At 39.7% G+C, this 16,090-nt stretch overlaps 1 protein-coding gene and 1 pseudogene across 2 annotated transcripts in view; one reads left to right on the top strand and one right to left on the bottom strand.

Moving 5' to 3' along the window:
* SRGAP1 (SLIT-ROBO Rho GTPase activating protein 1) overlaps positions 1 to 16,090 on the bottom strand; it is a 404,265-nt gene that overhangs the window by 317,730 nt on the left and 70,445 nt on the right. The gene's annotated exons all lie outside the window — the stretch shown is intronic.
* On the top strand, positions 2,000 to 2,648 carry LOC102819341 (annotated as a pseudogene).

Genomic DNA, 16,090 nt, shown 5'->3' with positions numbered 1-16,090 from the left:
ACCCAACTTAGGAACTCCTTAGACCAAGTGAAGGGTGGCACACATTTTCTCTAAGGTGTAAGTAGAAGGAGCTAATCAACTTAAGAACCTCAGAATAAAACTGACATGGCTACAAAAATCAAAAGGCAAAGGTTTTAGAGAGTCTATTCATTGGTGCTTTTTTGGGGAGGTGGGGTCACATGTCGAAGTGCATAAATTCGTTATGCAGTGAGAGTGCTCAAACTCTAATTAATTTGGTTTCGTTTCTTAGGGGACGGTAGCAAAGATTGTTGTCTTCTCTTTAACTTAGCCTAATAGGAAAGAGAAAATTATCTAGACTACATGATGCAATGAGAGAATTGTAAACAGGCATTTGGAAGTAGATAGCTTTGATTAGAATGTATAATATTAAATATCATCTTGATTACGTACCAACATATCTACAACCTCAAACTTTTATTTTCTTTATAGAAAAGAAAAAATACATAATAAAAAAAATTCTTTGATATGTCTGGTTAAAAAAGTAAGAGTAAATTATTTCTTTATCCTAATCGTCCCTTAACAAAAAAAAAAGTCGACAAAATTCCTTTCCTTTATGCTGCCAGTGAGTCCTCAGATAGGGTACCTGAGCACCATACAGATGGTTTAGAGACCATGCCATCAAAGGTTCTGAAGGCTACCCAGGTTGACATTCTTTCTAAACCACAAACTTGCTGAAGTTAGCCCTGCACAAATGCAAATAACTTCAACAACAAATGAAATGAGTAGTTATAGACAGAATACAGAGTAAGTTCTTGATGGTTGTATAACTCTTCATTGTAGAATATAGTTGGAGTGGAAAGTCTAGATACACCCTTCCTTGAGTATTCAACCAAACTGATTCCTATGCTTGGACACCAGTTCATTCATTCATTCATTCTTCAAACACTGACTCAATTCCTATATTCTGTTACCAGGCTCTGTATTACTAGGGCTGGGTATAAAAGAGAAACGACATTGCTTCTTCCCTCGAATAACTCTTAAAACAAAAACCATTCAACTCATTTGGGAAAGACAGGTAAACAGATGCCTACCACATAAAGTGATGAGTAGATGAGTACAATGGAATATATGCCCAGAGTGTGACAGGTGCTATACAGTTGATCTAACCTGGGATAACAACAAACACCTTGATATTTACAGAATGTGAAATATGGGCAAGAAGTGATAAGCACAGAGGCTGAAACAATAAGCTGGGATAAGATCACGGGAGCCTAGTCCACCTTGATAAAACCTAAAACTTTAATGGTGTGGATAACAAAGGAGGAGGTCTGGTGGCACTGTAGGATTAAGCACTCGAATGCTAACCACAAGGTTGGCAGTTCAAACCCACCAGCAGCTCCTCAAGTAGAAAGATGAGGCTTTCTGATCCTGTAAAGATTTACAGCCTTGAAAAATGCTATACAGGGTCATTATGAACTGGAATCAACTTGATGGCAGTGAAGATGGTAATGACTAAATAAAGACTATTTGAAAGGTTTTACTTATGAAGTAACATGCTGTGTAAAGAGAAACCTCATTCATTCTGGAGCATCCCGAATAGTTAAGAACATACTTTGTTGTTAAGTGTCAGTATCATCGAGTCAGTTCTGACTCATAGTGGCCCTGTGTAGGGTTTCTAAGGAGCGACTGGTGAGTCTGAACCGCTGACCTTGTGGTTCAAACTGACCTTTCAGTGGAGTACATCACACCAGGTCTCCAAGAGCATACTAGGAGAATAAAAGAGTTCATGGAAAACTTCCATTATCTTTCAGTTCCATTTTTCCATGAACTCTTTGCACTTTCAAGGGGAAGTGGTATAGTGAATGGGCTTTGCTATCAGAAGGCCTGACTCTGATTCTCTGTTCTAATTATTACTGCCTGTGGACAAATACACAAAAGGAAACAGGGAGGTCTTCCCTCTCCTCTCTTAGCGCTCGGTGCAGAATGCCTGTGCTCCTCTTTCCTCTGCTGTCACCCAGCTCCCGAGAGAGCTGACCCCATGGGTTTCCGAGACTTGAAAACTCCCTCCAGCCTCCAGATGCTCAATGATTACAATGGCAAGAGCTACACTGAGCAGTTTTTGTGCCATCACAAGCAGGCGTGGCAGTATTTGAAGCAATCTTGGGCCCACCATCTGCCAAACTCTTTCATGCCCTATGTTGGTATAATTGCATCAAGTCTTATGAAAAGGAAAAGGCCAGCTTGCCAGGAGTAAAGAAAGCTTGTGGCAAATATGGTCCCACTAATGTAGAAGACACCACAAGAAGGGGAGCTGCAAACAGTAAGGATGACAATGACACGGACCTCTTTAGATCTGATGAGGAGGAAGAGAAGAAACAAAGAGGCTAAGAGAACATCTTGTACAATATGAATCAACGAAAGCCAAAACCCCTGCACTTGTTGCCAGTCTTTCATTTTACTAATGTGAAACCTTGGGATGATGAGGCAGATATGTTAAAACTGGAAGAGTGCGTTAGCAGACAGCTTGGTCTATGGCTCTTCTAAGCTTGCTCCAGTGGGATACAGAATTTAAAAACTTCAAATACAGTGTGTGGTTGAAGATGATAAAGTTAGCACAGATATGCTGGATAACTGCTTTAGAAGACTATGTACAGTCAATGGATGTCGCTGATTTCAACAAGATTTAAAATTCTTCCCAGATGGTTGCACTTAAATAAAAGTTTGAAGGATGTTTTAAAAAAACAAGAAATAGGGATGAAGTGGGAAGAGTGCTGCTGTTACACTGAATGGACTACAACTAATGACACAAAACAAAATGGGTATAAACTTGAATGGCAAGTTCATTTACTCTGTAAACTTTCACCCAAACCCCACAATGAAATGTTTAAAAAAAAAAAAAAAGTCTGATGTTTTTTGAATCAGGTAGCAGAGCAGTATGAATTGACTGCAGAATGGAGAATGGACTGGAAGGGACTAGAACAAATGCAGTTAGGAATCTATAGCAGCACTAAGGTAAAACCTGATGGTAGCTCAGACAAGGTTGATTGTGGTGGAGATGGTGCAAACAGAATCCAGAGAAATTTCAGAGGTAAAAGTATCAGGTTCTGGTGATGTGGTAATGGTTTTAAATGATATGAATGTGTCAAAAATGACCTCCAGATTTCTGGCTGACCAATCAGATGGATGGGCCAGTATTCACTGAGACTAGGATGGAGTATCATGGAAGGATAATTTACCTGTTCAGTTTTGTACTTGTTTATTTTTAGGTACTTTTAGAAGATATATATATAACATATCAAATAAACATATATGATAAATATATACCTTCTATGTTTAAACAAACAAAATACCTTTTTATTTTCTTCCCAGGAAATTGTTCTTCTCCTCAAGACTTTTCATTTCAGTCAATGGACCTACATTCTCTGTGACACGGCCCCAAACCTAGCCATCTTTAATTTATCTTTCTCTCATACCTGTAATACAGACTATCAACAGAGCTTACTGCCTTCCCTTCAAAATACATCCTGAATCCAACTTCTGACCACTTTCTCCACCAGCACACTGACTGAAGTCGCAATTACCTCTGGTCTTAAGTAAAGCAAACATCCCAGCTCACCTGTGTGCTTCTGTTATCAGTGACCCCATGGTTACAAAGACACCAAAGTGATGTGTACAAATAATAATCAATTCATGCCCCGCTCCTTCTCATAGTCCTACTAAATCTTCCCATAAATCTTAGAGTAAGCCCACAGTGTTCAATATGGAGACCTGGCAGTGCCTTCCTTCCTCACCTTAGCTCCCCTGGTCCACAGTCTCCGGTCACCAAGGCTCTACTGCTGCCTCTCAGACACCTCAGGATTGTTTCTTCTCTAGAACTTTGTGTGAGAATGTTTTACCACCAATCACAACTTTGCATGGTTTACTCCTTCACTTCATTCAGATTCCTGCCCAAGAATCCCCTCCTTAGAGGTTCCATCTCATTAATTATCAAGGAAATGTAAAGATCACAGGCAAAGACCACAATGAAATACCATTTTATAGCCACTGGGCAGGAGCCCTGGTGGTACAGTGATTAAGTGCTAGACTGCTGATCAAAAGGTCAGTGGTCCAAACCCACCAAATCCACTCCATGGGAGAAAGATGTGGCAGTCTGCACACATGAAGATTTACAGCCTTGGAAACCCTTTAGGGGCAGTCCTCTTCTGTCCGATTGTGTCACTATGAGTTGGAACCAATCCAACGACAACCTGTTTGATTTGGTTTGACTGGCAAAACTTAAGATGCCTTACAATACCAAGTGCTGATGAAATGTGGACCAACTGGAACTCTTAATCGCTGTAGGTGGGAGTGTAAACTGGCACCACCTCTTTGAAAAACAATTTGGTACGACCACATGTAGTTTTACATTGACAAACCCTATGACTCAGCAATACCACTCCCAGTCATGTGTATGGAGACATTCCTGAGCACATGTGAATCAAGAGGCACATAAAAATGTTCACAGCAGCGCTGTTCAAACAGAAAAAAGCTGGAACCAACAACCCAAAAGTCCACCAACAAGGCAATGAATCAATTGGTTTTGCAACTTCACCCAACACGATATAATTCAGCTGTTGAAATAAATTAACAACTACAAGCAAGAATGTGGGAAAATACTTTCATAAACCATAACAAAATATAATATTAACAAATATATCATACTTGATATATACGTTACAAATATATATACACACACAAAAGGCAAAAGAAAAATAAATTTAAAATTTAGATATTTGTTGCTTCAAAGAATAGACAGGTAACGGATCAGGACAGAACACAGGAAGATGCAATAAGGATTGATACTTTACTTCTTAGATTCAGAATGTGCCGTGGAGTTGGTTCCAACTCATAGCGACCCTGTATAGGATTTTCCAAGGCTATAAATCTTTATGGGAGCAGAAAGCCTCATCTTCCTCCCGCAGAACAGCTGGTAGTTTCAAACTGCTGTCCCTGAGATTAGCAACCCAATTCTTAACCACTACGCTACCAGAGGTGGTAAGATCATTTGTATGTTGTTGTTATGCTCCATATGCTAATGTGTACATACTAAATGTTGCATAAGTAAACCGAAAACTAATGGCTGAACCAAGATCAGGGAAAAGTTACTTTCTTTAGAAAGACACTGAAAATAAGTATGTAGCTTTGTGAAATAGCTACTGCCTCTCCTCTCTGTACATTTTCTTCATAGCATAAAAGTACATGACAGGGCTTCAAAAAGTGTATGTATGTGTGCCTATATTTGTACACGCAGACATAGTCATTTTCTTTTGAGTCCCTCCTACTAGAATGTAAAGTCTGTAACTCTGGAGCCTCCAACATTCTTGTTTACCATTTGTACCCCCAGGACCTAAAACAGTAGCTGTCACAGATAATAAGTACTTAAGTAGTAGGTTAATATATGAATGAAAGGTCTAGAATGTATAAGTGAAGCAAAACAGCATAAAAAGTTTATTGCATGGGCTCTGGAGTCAGATCTTGAGTTCAAATCCAGGCTCTACCCTACTTAGCAGAGACCTCAAGCAAGTTACTTAGCTTCATTTGATCTCAGTTTTCTTATCTATATATCAGGTGGTTGTGATGGTTAAGGTAAGAATTTAGCACCATGTTCAGAATAAAATTATTATAATTTAAACTATGTTAATTACCCCCCTTAAAATGTGCTTTTTTGTTGCTGTTGTTAAATGCCTTTGAGTCAGCTCCAACCCAAAGCAACCCTGTATAGGGTTTCCAAGGAGCTGCTGGTGAACTTGAACCACCGACCTTGCAATTCAAACCAACTTTGCAGTCCAGTGCATTAACCCACAGTGTCATAGCATCTTTATGCCTGTGAGCAATTGGAATTCTTTACACAGTTTTCTAAGACCAGTTTCCTTCATGTCCAATTTTAAAACATGGACCAATTTGGAAGATTAGAATTATTTCTGCAGCTTGGTCAGACTAAAGAGGTGTGTCAGGGAAATCTTGTAACCACCAAACTTCCAGTGGAGTGGTAGAATATAATCTTTTATATGCCCTACCTTCTGGCTTTGAGGATCACCAAAATGAGCACAGTAAATATGAGGGGACTTCAAATGTTTATAGAAAAGTGTTTATATTTTTAAAAATGGGCTTTCTGAATGAACTTTTTGAAGCCCCTTCATATAGCATCTGCCATTTATTGAGGGGTTTCTGTATGCTAAACACCAAACATATATTACCTAATTCTGCACATGTAGCCTAAGAAGTCAGTAACTACAAGAATTCCAGAAAGCAAACTTATTGCAAATTGTTGACAACTTTGGACCTGGGCAACTCTAGAATGGGAACCATAATCAAACAATAACTAGCAATTATTGGCAGTAGATGTATATTACCATCAGTAATAAATCCTTTCAAAACAAAAATAAAAAGCAAATTCTGTCTTGCACATCCTAGAGCAGGGGTGGGAAACCTTTTCTTTGCCAAAATTTATAACATCATTTGTGGGCAATAGAAAATTATCAACTTTAAAATTAGCCTGCTATATTTGGTGAAACATTTAATTAACTCACCCCTAAGCTGCTCTTCAAGAAGCTCTGGTAGTGTAGTGGTTACGAGTCAGGCTGCTAATCTCAAGGTCAGCAGGTTAAAACTACCAGTTGTTCTGTAGGAGAAAGATGAGGCTTTCTGCTCTCACAAAGATTTATAGCCTTGGAAACCGTATACAGGGTCACTATGAATCAGAACCTACTCCACGGCACATAATCACCAACCACCAAGCTGCTCTCCGGAAACCCTACATAGGGTTGCTATGAGTTGGAACCAACTTGATGGTACAACAATAATGCAATGGTTGGAACTGTGGTTGCCTTGGCAGGGCCAGACCAAATGATTTCGAAGATCTTATTTATATGGCTGGTGGGCCGAACGTTCCTCACCCGTCTTAGAGGATGTTGTTAAGTGCCGTTAAGTCAGTTCCCACTCATAGCAACCCTATATAGGGTTTAATAGTACAGCCCAAAGTATTTATTGCTGGGAAACCCATGTAGCTCTTTCTAAAAATTATTGTAGCAACACCTATACTTCAAAAGGTGCAGAGTTCTCCAGGTTCTGGGCTCCAAATGCTCCCAGCACATTCACAGTAAACACTCAGAACAGAATCATATTGTCTACACTGGGATATAACCAAGAACTCTGGGCTTCCCTCCCCATAGATCATCCATAGTTCTTGGAACACTCTAGGTTCCTCTAGGAGACCTGTTCTAGTTCTGATCAGGTTCTAAGACCAGAAGACTCCCAGGGCTCCAATGACTTAAAAGAATCAAAGATTCCTAATAATAATCATAGCTAACATTTATACAGTGTTTACTATATTATCTTTGCTTTTATATTTATATTTGTTCCTTTAATCTTTATAACAACTCCATGAGGTAGGCCTAAAGGAGCTCTGGTAGCGTAGTGGTTACGAATCGGACTGCTAACCTCAAGGTTGACCGTTCAAAACTACCAGCTGTTCCGCGGGAAAAAGATGAGGCTTTCTCCTCCCGTAAAGATTTACAGCCTCGGAAACCCTGTACAGGGTCTCTATGAGTCAGAACCGACTCCACGGCACATAACAACAACAACAGAGCCTAAAGCTCACAATTTGGCTAAATCCCAAAAGTCAGACCCTTGAAAGTAAATATATGCTACCCATACACAACCTGACCTTGTGAAACAAGTTGAAAACAGAACATAAATCATAAGTCCATCTCAAATATCCCCAATAGTCTGTCTGAGCTCATTGTTTTGATCAGTGTTCTGAATTGGTTCATTCCAGATCGACCTGCCCCCACCTCCCTGCTGAGAATCTGTCTTTCTATACCAGATAGAGTCTGCATTTTAACAAGATGTATAAGAATTGCAGGAATGAACTGGTTTGAAGCCCTGGTTTTGATAAGAGTGGGCATCCCCCTCTTCAATACAAACTGTTACTTTCTCAAAGTAAAATTAAGTGGAAATAAATTAGACAGAGTGGGAGGAAGCAGAGCAAGGAGTGCTTAACTTTGGTCGCATTCCAGACCCTGACCACTTCTTGTCATATGTCATATGTAGGGCTTGCACACAATTCCCAGCCCTGCCTTAAAATCCATGCCTGTAGATCATCCAGGGTTTCCTATCCCCGCTTTCTGACTTTCATCACAGACACAACTTCCTCTTGGAATACTTCCTGACTCAAATGTCTCCCTGTCATCTTCCTCCAGCCCCTCTGGCATGCTTCTCAAAGCCTGAAAGTACTGGTTTCAGTTTTGTCTTACTTTGTCTGTCTCCCCTTACATCTTGAAACCAAGAGTGACATTTGTTTTTCCAGTGACTGCTGCTGGCTGGGTCGCTACAGAAAAGTCTTAGCAGATGAGCTAAGGAAACCACTGTCTCATATGAGGGCACAAAATTTCTCACCCTCCACCTAAACAATCGGCTTGCAGAACCAGCAGGATGAAAGAATTAGAAAAAGGTGAAGGCCCTAGGAGCTCTCTGATTTGTAATTAAGGAATCAAAAGGGAACCTTTTCTGAAGCTTTGATTACAGGCCCAGAATTTAAACTTGCATATTCTTTTCAGTGAAACAACAATAACTATTACCGTCACCTATGACCAAGGCGTGCACTGAATCCTCAGGATTTCTCACTTCAATAATATCCAAGTTTCTGAATAGCTTTAGAAGTTTACTGAAAGGCTGCCCACACCTTTTTGAGCAGAATTCTTGTTCTGAGAGTTATTTTTTTTCTCTCTTCAGGGAAAACTTCATTTCATTTCCCTTTATGCTTCTAATAAACGCTGTTTAAAAGTTGGGAGGCATTGAAGGTGAAGAGAGAAAGATGCATCTAGAGTTGGCTAATCAATATGGAATTTCTCTGGGCGCTGGTGTGACCTCAGCGTTTTTCAGATTTCCATCCGTCTCCTTGGAGATGGTTGCTATGATCGCTCAGCGTCTCCGGCTAAAAAATCTTCAAAATGTGGATTCGCTGCCTTTATTCTCTCCTCTCCTCTTTATGAGCTGTTTTCTCCTCACACATTGTTTCTTTCTCTATGGATGCAATCTGCTCATGATGGTTTTTACTGTTGTTTTTTTAAAATCACATTATATTCTACACAAATAGAATACCTCCATTCTTTTGGTAACTCTGGAAATGCATTTATTTGGATTATAACATTTGGCAGCCTATTAGGAATACCATTTATATTTTTATGTCTCTTGGTTTCCTGAAAGTAAATTATGCACACAACTGTCAACCTTGCCTACTTCCTTCTTTCTCAAAAGCACTAATCTGCACGGGAAGAAACTGCACACTGACAAAGAAAACACACAACCAGGTTGATTCTTTTCATGCTGCTTCTATAGAAAGCTCTTGGCTTAGAATATCTCAAGATTAATTTTTAAACGTATGCAACTTTCATATTTTCCCTTTTTACTAAAGTCAATGTAAACACACTTGGATTTTGCCTTTATTATTCCCACTTGAAATACCTAAATTATTTCATGATGGCTATTTCTTTAACATTGTATATAAGATAAAAAATAACTTGAGATGTTGAGTAAACTACAATAAAATCTAACTACTGACTGCAGCTGCCCTTACCCAATTACCCAACATCCAGAAACAAACTTAGCACCCTCCAACCAAAGCTACATGCTTTGTTGGAATCTGGAATTCACATGTAAATTGCCAAACAGATCCCTTCAGGGGGGTATGAAGTCCTAATTAGGTAGATATGCTGACCAAGAAAAAAATAACAAGATGAAAAAAGCAAGAACAATAACAAACACTGTATCATTTGTATCATACAAAACAATTTTTTACAATGGCTCGTCTTTGCTATTATGATTAGCTGCCATCCCATCATGGTAACCCTATTTACAATGGAAGGACCCGCTGTCCTGTGCCATTCCCAAGACTAGTTCAGGATCAGACCATAGAGACCCACACGGTTTTCAATGACTGACTTTTGGAAGCAGACTGTCTAATCTTTCTTCCTCGTCTTAGTCTGGAAGCTTTGCTGAAAACTGTTCAGCAACATAGCAACACACAAGCCTCCACTGACATGTGGGTGGCGGCTGTGCATGCGGTATGCTGGTCAGTAATCCGAACCAGAAAATCCTAACACTGGACTCCTCACCGCTCCTCAGAGCCCTCCTTCAGCTACTGTAGTTTTTTAAAAAAAGAGGAGCATCTCAGGGACAAATAAAAAAATTCAAATCTGCAAAGGAGCGTGACGATAATATGAGCTAGCTAGTAGTAACATCACACAAAGAACTTTCATAAGCACAAGTAACAAATAAAAACCACAATGCAAATGCCACGGTGAGCCTGTGAAAAAAGGTGTTAGTAGTTCTTGTTTTTAACAATAATAATTTGAGGTCAACTTTCATAAATAGTTAACCATCAGAAATGAATTCTTCTGGGTCTGTTTTGAACATGCAGGATTAAAAAACCATCAAGGCTCTCGTGCAGCCTATGAGTTAATAAATCCAGTGAGACAACTAAAACAAAAGGGAATAAGAAAACAGCTAGAATTAAATTCATTTGTAGATTCAACCAACAACATTTACAGAACATTCAATTTGCACCACACACTATGGTAGGCATTTGGGTGACAAAAGTGATTAAGACTTGGTCTAAACTACCCTTAAGGATTTAGTGGGGAAAACAGCTCCACAATTATATCAGTATGGTGTGTTATAATTGCAGTGATTGAGATATGAAGCAAAGTCTTAAAGAGGAACAGGTGATGGGTATAAAAATAGTTTTATGAGTTGCAGTTTCATTGTTACGGATGCCAAGTTCATTACTGTTTGTACAAAGATGAACCTTTGTCCTCCAGGTACTGATAGCCTAACACAGGGGTCAGGAGAGGGGAAAAGGGCAGTAGTCCATCTCACATCAGCTGTGGTGAAGAACCAGTTTTAAAGAAGACATGATTTTTAAACCACATCTTTTTAAAAAATAAATAAAGAAGACAAGGAATGAGGCTTTCCAAATATGCAGTGAGAAGTAGAAGAAGTAAAGCATGGGGGAAGGAAAAGCAATCACTTTTTTATAACTCAGTGCCGGAAAAAAGGGAGAATGGTCTTATGAGTCTTACTCAAAACAGAGTAAGTAGCCTCATTCGTACGTGGTGAAATTTCACAAAGAAAACTGAAAATAGAAAGCAGTGGATTCTCCCATTGGGAATTTAAAATTTGTTACAAAAACAAAGACTCCAGTGATAGATGCAAGTCAAGTTACTCCTTCTGAGTATGGCTAAAATGCCAACTTTAGATTATATGACTACCTCTTTTTTAGAAATAATGTTCAAGTCTTGAACTCGCTTCACAGCCTTGAGGGCTTCTTGTTGTTGTTAAGTGCCAATGAGTTGGTTCTAATCCATAGCAACCCTGTATAGAGTTTCCAACGAACGGCTGGTGAGCTTGAACAGCCGACCTTGTGGTTCAAACCAACACTGCAGTCAAGTGCATTAACCCACAGCACCACACCATGACTCTATCTTGCAGGGCTCGACCACTCTAAACTGTTGAAGAAAAACTCCTATCAGGTCAGGATTACAGAGTTGTTCACATACTGGAAGGCAGAGTTTCTTGTTTTGTTTTGTTTTGTGTTTGGGGGCTCTTTCCTTAAAGAATGGCATAGCAATAAAGAGTGCAGATAGATTCTGTCTAGTACCGACTTTTACTTGTTCCATGATCTTGGAATGATTACTTAACCTTCCAGTTTCCATGACTGTTAAATACAGATAGTGGCAGTATATACCAGACAGAGTTTTTATTTGGTAAACAAATCAACTCTGACTCACAGCAACCCTATAAGACAGACTAGACCCCTCGAAGACTGAAACTCAAAGGCAACACATGAGCAGGCATGTAAGCTTGCTGATGACCAAATGGTCTACTGGTGAGTGAAAGAGTGGGAAAGGCAGCAATGAAGCAATGGGCTGAGTTCAACCTCGTTCCACAGAGTCCTGTCGACCTGGAGATGAGAGAGAGAAGAGGAAGGGCTGGTTGGTCCAAAGTGTGGTGAGACCTGGGGACACCTGAACTATGGACAAGGATATAGCCATGGAGGGCTATAGCTGAGAGTGAAGCATCCAGCTGATATGATGTGAGAGGAGGCACACAAGAATACCTAAAGTTGCAGATAGTACCCATTTGACCTAGCCTCGATGGCTTGATAATCAGAACTCGACTAAAGGAAGATTTTTTTTTTTTTTTTAAAGGAAGAAACAAAGAACAAAACAATTTTTGATAAAGGAAATGAGAGTAAATTGCTACACTTTGATGAACTTGACCTATACTCATGGAGGTAGTAATTCTAAATACCAACAGAGAGGGAAGGAGTCTTAACATCAAGTATTAATTCTATCCCCTCTGTACACAGGGTAGATAGAATTAGGCAACTCAGACATTGGCTACCTAAAATGAGGGAGCAATAAAGGCATGAAGTGACTGGCTTATAAAGTTTCAAGGCAGAGTTTAGTTTAATAGTGTATGGGGGAAGAAAGAGTCCCCACTTAATAGTTTTCATCTTGTCTAATGGGTCTTGTTAAAAGAGATGGGAATAAGATTCTTATGATTCAATAGTGAGTAATTGTTATCATGATGAATTGCGACTGTCACAATTGTAAAGGTAGAAGTTTTGTAACAAAAATGGGGGAGTTAATCTTACAGTCCAGAAACAGAGGACCCTAGGATCATCAAGGGAGTAAAGCACAGGTGAAATGCGGGACCTTATCCAGAGAAGCAGCAATACTGATCAACACCAGAGATGGAGGCAGAGATGGGGACATGGAGAGAGGGAACAGCTGAGGTGTCTAGATTCATGGGAAGAAAGGGATTAAGAATTGGTGGCCAGGAGGCAGACTTATGGAATGTGCCCTTTGGTGGTGTAAATTTTTATATATGCCTGAGTTTTTAAAAAGAGCTAAAGTGAACAGAGAGAAATACTGTTAACTGATGGTACATGGAGGGGATTGTAAGGATTGTAATGAAACAAGGTGTGTGATTTGTTGAATGTAAAATTCATGATCTGCCCTTCTGCCCTGTAAACTTTCACTCAATTCACAATAAAAAATTTAAAAAAAAAAGAATAGAACTGCCCCATAGGATTTACTAGGCTGAAATCTTTACAGATGCAGATGTTTCTGTGAGGATTAATTGAGTTGATACAAATAAAACCTAAAAACAGTGTCTGCAAATTATAAGTGACCCATCAGTATCACTAAATTAATAGCATTATTAAAAAATAAAAAGATAATACATACACACAATGGAATACTGTGCAAACAAAGTTAAGAACGACAATAAAATGTCCAAATCAATAAAATACAAGAAAATCAAAGTAGAGAGGTGTGCAATATCCTCCCCCTGCTGTCAATCCTGGAGTCCTGGTGTGGTGCTGTCGGATAAGCACCAGAACACTAACTGCAAGGTTGGCAGTTGAAGCCCACTCAGGAAACCTGAGTCACTATGAGTCAGAACCAACTGGGCAGCACTTATCAACAACCTGTCAATTCTGAGTGTTCAAAAGTAAGACCAAAGTGGTATTGTTGGTGGCGGTGTTATAGCAACTCATAGATACAATGTATATAGGGTTTCCAAGGAGCAGCTGGTGGGTTTGAACCGCTCACCTTGTGGTTTCAAGTCTAGTGCTGATTCTACAGTGCCACACCATGAGTATAAGACCTAGTCAGGCTTCTTCATTTCTAACCCTGTACTTCATCTACTGAGGGGCTCTGGTAGCGTAGTGGTTACGAGTTGGGCTGCTAACCTCAAGGTCAGCGGTTCAGAACTACCAGCTGTTCCACAGGAGAAAGATGAGGCTTTCCGCTCCCATAAAGATTTACAGCCTCGGAAACCCTATACGGTTTGAGTCGGAACCAACTCCAAGGCACATACCACCACCATCACTTCATCTACTATTTATTCAGTATCATTTTAAAACTAAACATGTATTCCAGGTGGACAAAATAGACCTAATTATAGGCCTCTGGAGTAAAATGACTAGGGATGATCAAGAGAAGAGAGCCTATTTTCTGTCCGGATCCTACCTTAGTTTTCCCTAAAATTAGAAGCCTGTAGTTTGGGGCAGGTCTGTAAATTGGTTCATTCTGGTGCAACACCCTGCTGTGAATGTTCATTACCACCCTACATATGAGTATATTTGGGACTGATATCTAGAGTAGAAATGCAAATTCTCAGCAGGAGTGAACCAGTTCAAGCCCTGGTTTGGAGATACTGAAAGACTTCCTCTCACAGAGGAAACCAGAATGAGACAAGACTGCTTAGGCAAGCTGTATTTAAGACATTTAGAGCCTCTTAGAAATGTAAGGTAATCGGGTGATGCTTAAATATTTTAAAGTCTGAGACGGTTGTAGAGAGTTTATTCAGTTTGACAACAACTGGGGACTACAGAATAGGCAGCGTGGTGCTGCTTTACACAGAAGGCTTATTAGCAAAGGGATATAGTCATTTTGGGGTCAGGAATGTAGGAGTTTGTTTTAATTTAGCAGCAGTAACCAAATCTAGTGAAGTTTTTTCAGAGATATGAGCTTAGGGAGCAGCCGTCTAGACAAAACACAATCACCACTACAGGGAGAGGAGCAATAGTTCCCAATATCCGCACCTATAACAGAACAAGAACCACGGCAAACTGAGATTTTGCCAGCAGATCAGAAGACACCTGATGAAATTCTGAGGCCAGGGTGTTAAAACCCCTTCTCCCCACTCTTGTACCTCACATTTTTATGAGACCTACTCTCGTCTCCCTTATTTCCCTGACATCTTCAGTGTGTAGCTGTCAGGAGAAACGGAAGCTCCCTCAACCACAGAAGAGGTCCTGTAAGACCAGGCTAGGCTAAACTCTCCACTGCTCTCATCTGCCAAAAGGCTGACCTAGAAGAAATTAGGAAAGCTTTTCCCTAAAAAGGAAAGAAAGAAAAAGATTATATAGGCTTTATCATCACCTGCAGAGAAGTATAAAAAACACCAGAGAAAATATTATTATGGTCCCCAAAACGGCTACCTCTAAACGTCATGTTTGCTGTATGTTTTTTTAACCTCTCAGCTCTGCTTTGCTACTATGCTTATTGAGACAACTAAACGGTTGCTATAAGAATTCTATCTTTTCCCCCTTAACTGTATAGCTGACTTTAGTGTGTTTGAAAGGACTCAATATTACTATGCTTGCAGAGGGAGACATGAAGGTAGCAGCAAGGTTTCCGACTTCAAAATTGGGCAGAAGAGCGTAGAGAGGGAAAGTTACTCTCAAATGCTAGATTTAACTAGTAGTCAAAAAGAGCTGAAACAAAACTTAACTAAAGAAAAGAAAACAGTCCATATATCAGTGTCTTTGAGATATGAATAAGTCTAGCACACAAGGCATGGGCATATTTTGTTAAAATAATTGGGCTGCCAGAGAGATTGAGGAAAACAATTTCCTGCTAATAATATCTGACAATAAAAAACACCTGCTAGGGAGCAATAACCTTGCCAAAATTAAAATCTCAACTCTTCAAGTTGGATTTTGGACTTAACCTTGGTTCCTGCCATTCAATCATTCAGTCAAGCATTTATAAGACAGCAATTAATTATGTAGATGGCACATTAGTGCCACTGTAGGATAAGCAATGGACTGCTAATCATAGGCCAGCAATTCAAACCTACCAGTTGTTCTGCAGGAGAAAGATGAGACTTTCTACTCCCATATACAGCCTTGGAAACCCTACACAGGGTCATGATGATTCAGAATTGACTCCACAGCACAGGGTTGCTATGAGTCAGAACCAACACAACAGCACTCAGCAACAACTGACATCCTGGAGTACATAAAAGAGAAAAATAGGACACAAACCTTTTCCTCAGGAAATCCACACTCTTATAAGCAGATCATAAATGTAAAGAACAAATGGGCTCAAAGACCAAAATGCACAGACACTGAAATAACCTGAGTATATTATAATCATAATTACTATCAGAAGGTGTCGTAGATGAAGTAGAAGCACAGAAGTAGCGCCTTGTATGTATATGAATTGTTGTTAAGTGCCATCGAGTCAGTTCCAAACCATAGCGACCCTCTGTAGGGTTTCCGAAGACTGATTGG

The sequence above is a fragment of the Chrysochloris asiatica genome, unplaced genomic scaffold (assembly GCF_000296735.1).
Source record: "Chrysochloris asiatica unplaced genomic scaffold, ChrAsi1.0 scaffold00033, whole genome shotgun sequence".
Classification (NCBI taxonomy): domain Eukaryota; kingdom Metazoa; phylum Chordata; class Mammalia; order Afrosoricida; family Chrysochloridae; genus Chrysochloris; species Chrysochloris asiatica.
This window is presented reverse-complemented; position numbering and strand designations above follow the sequence as displayed.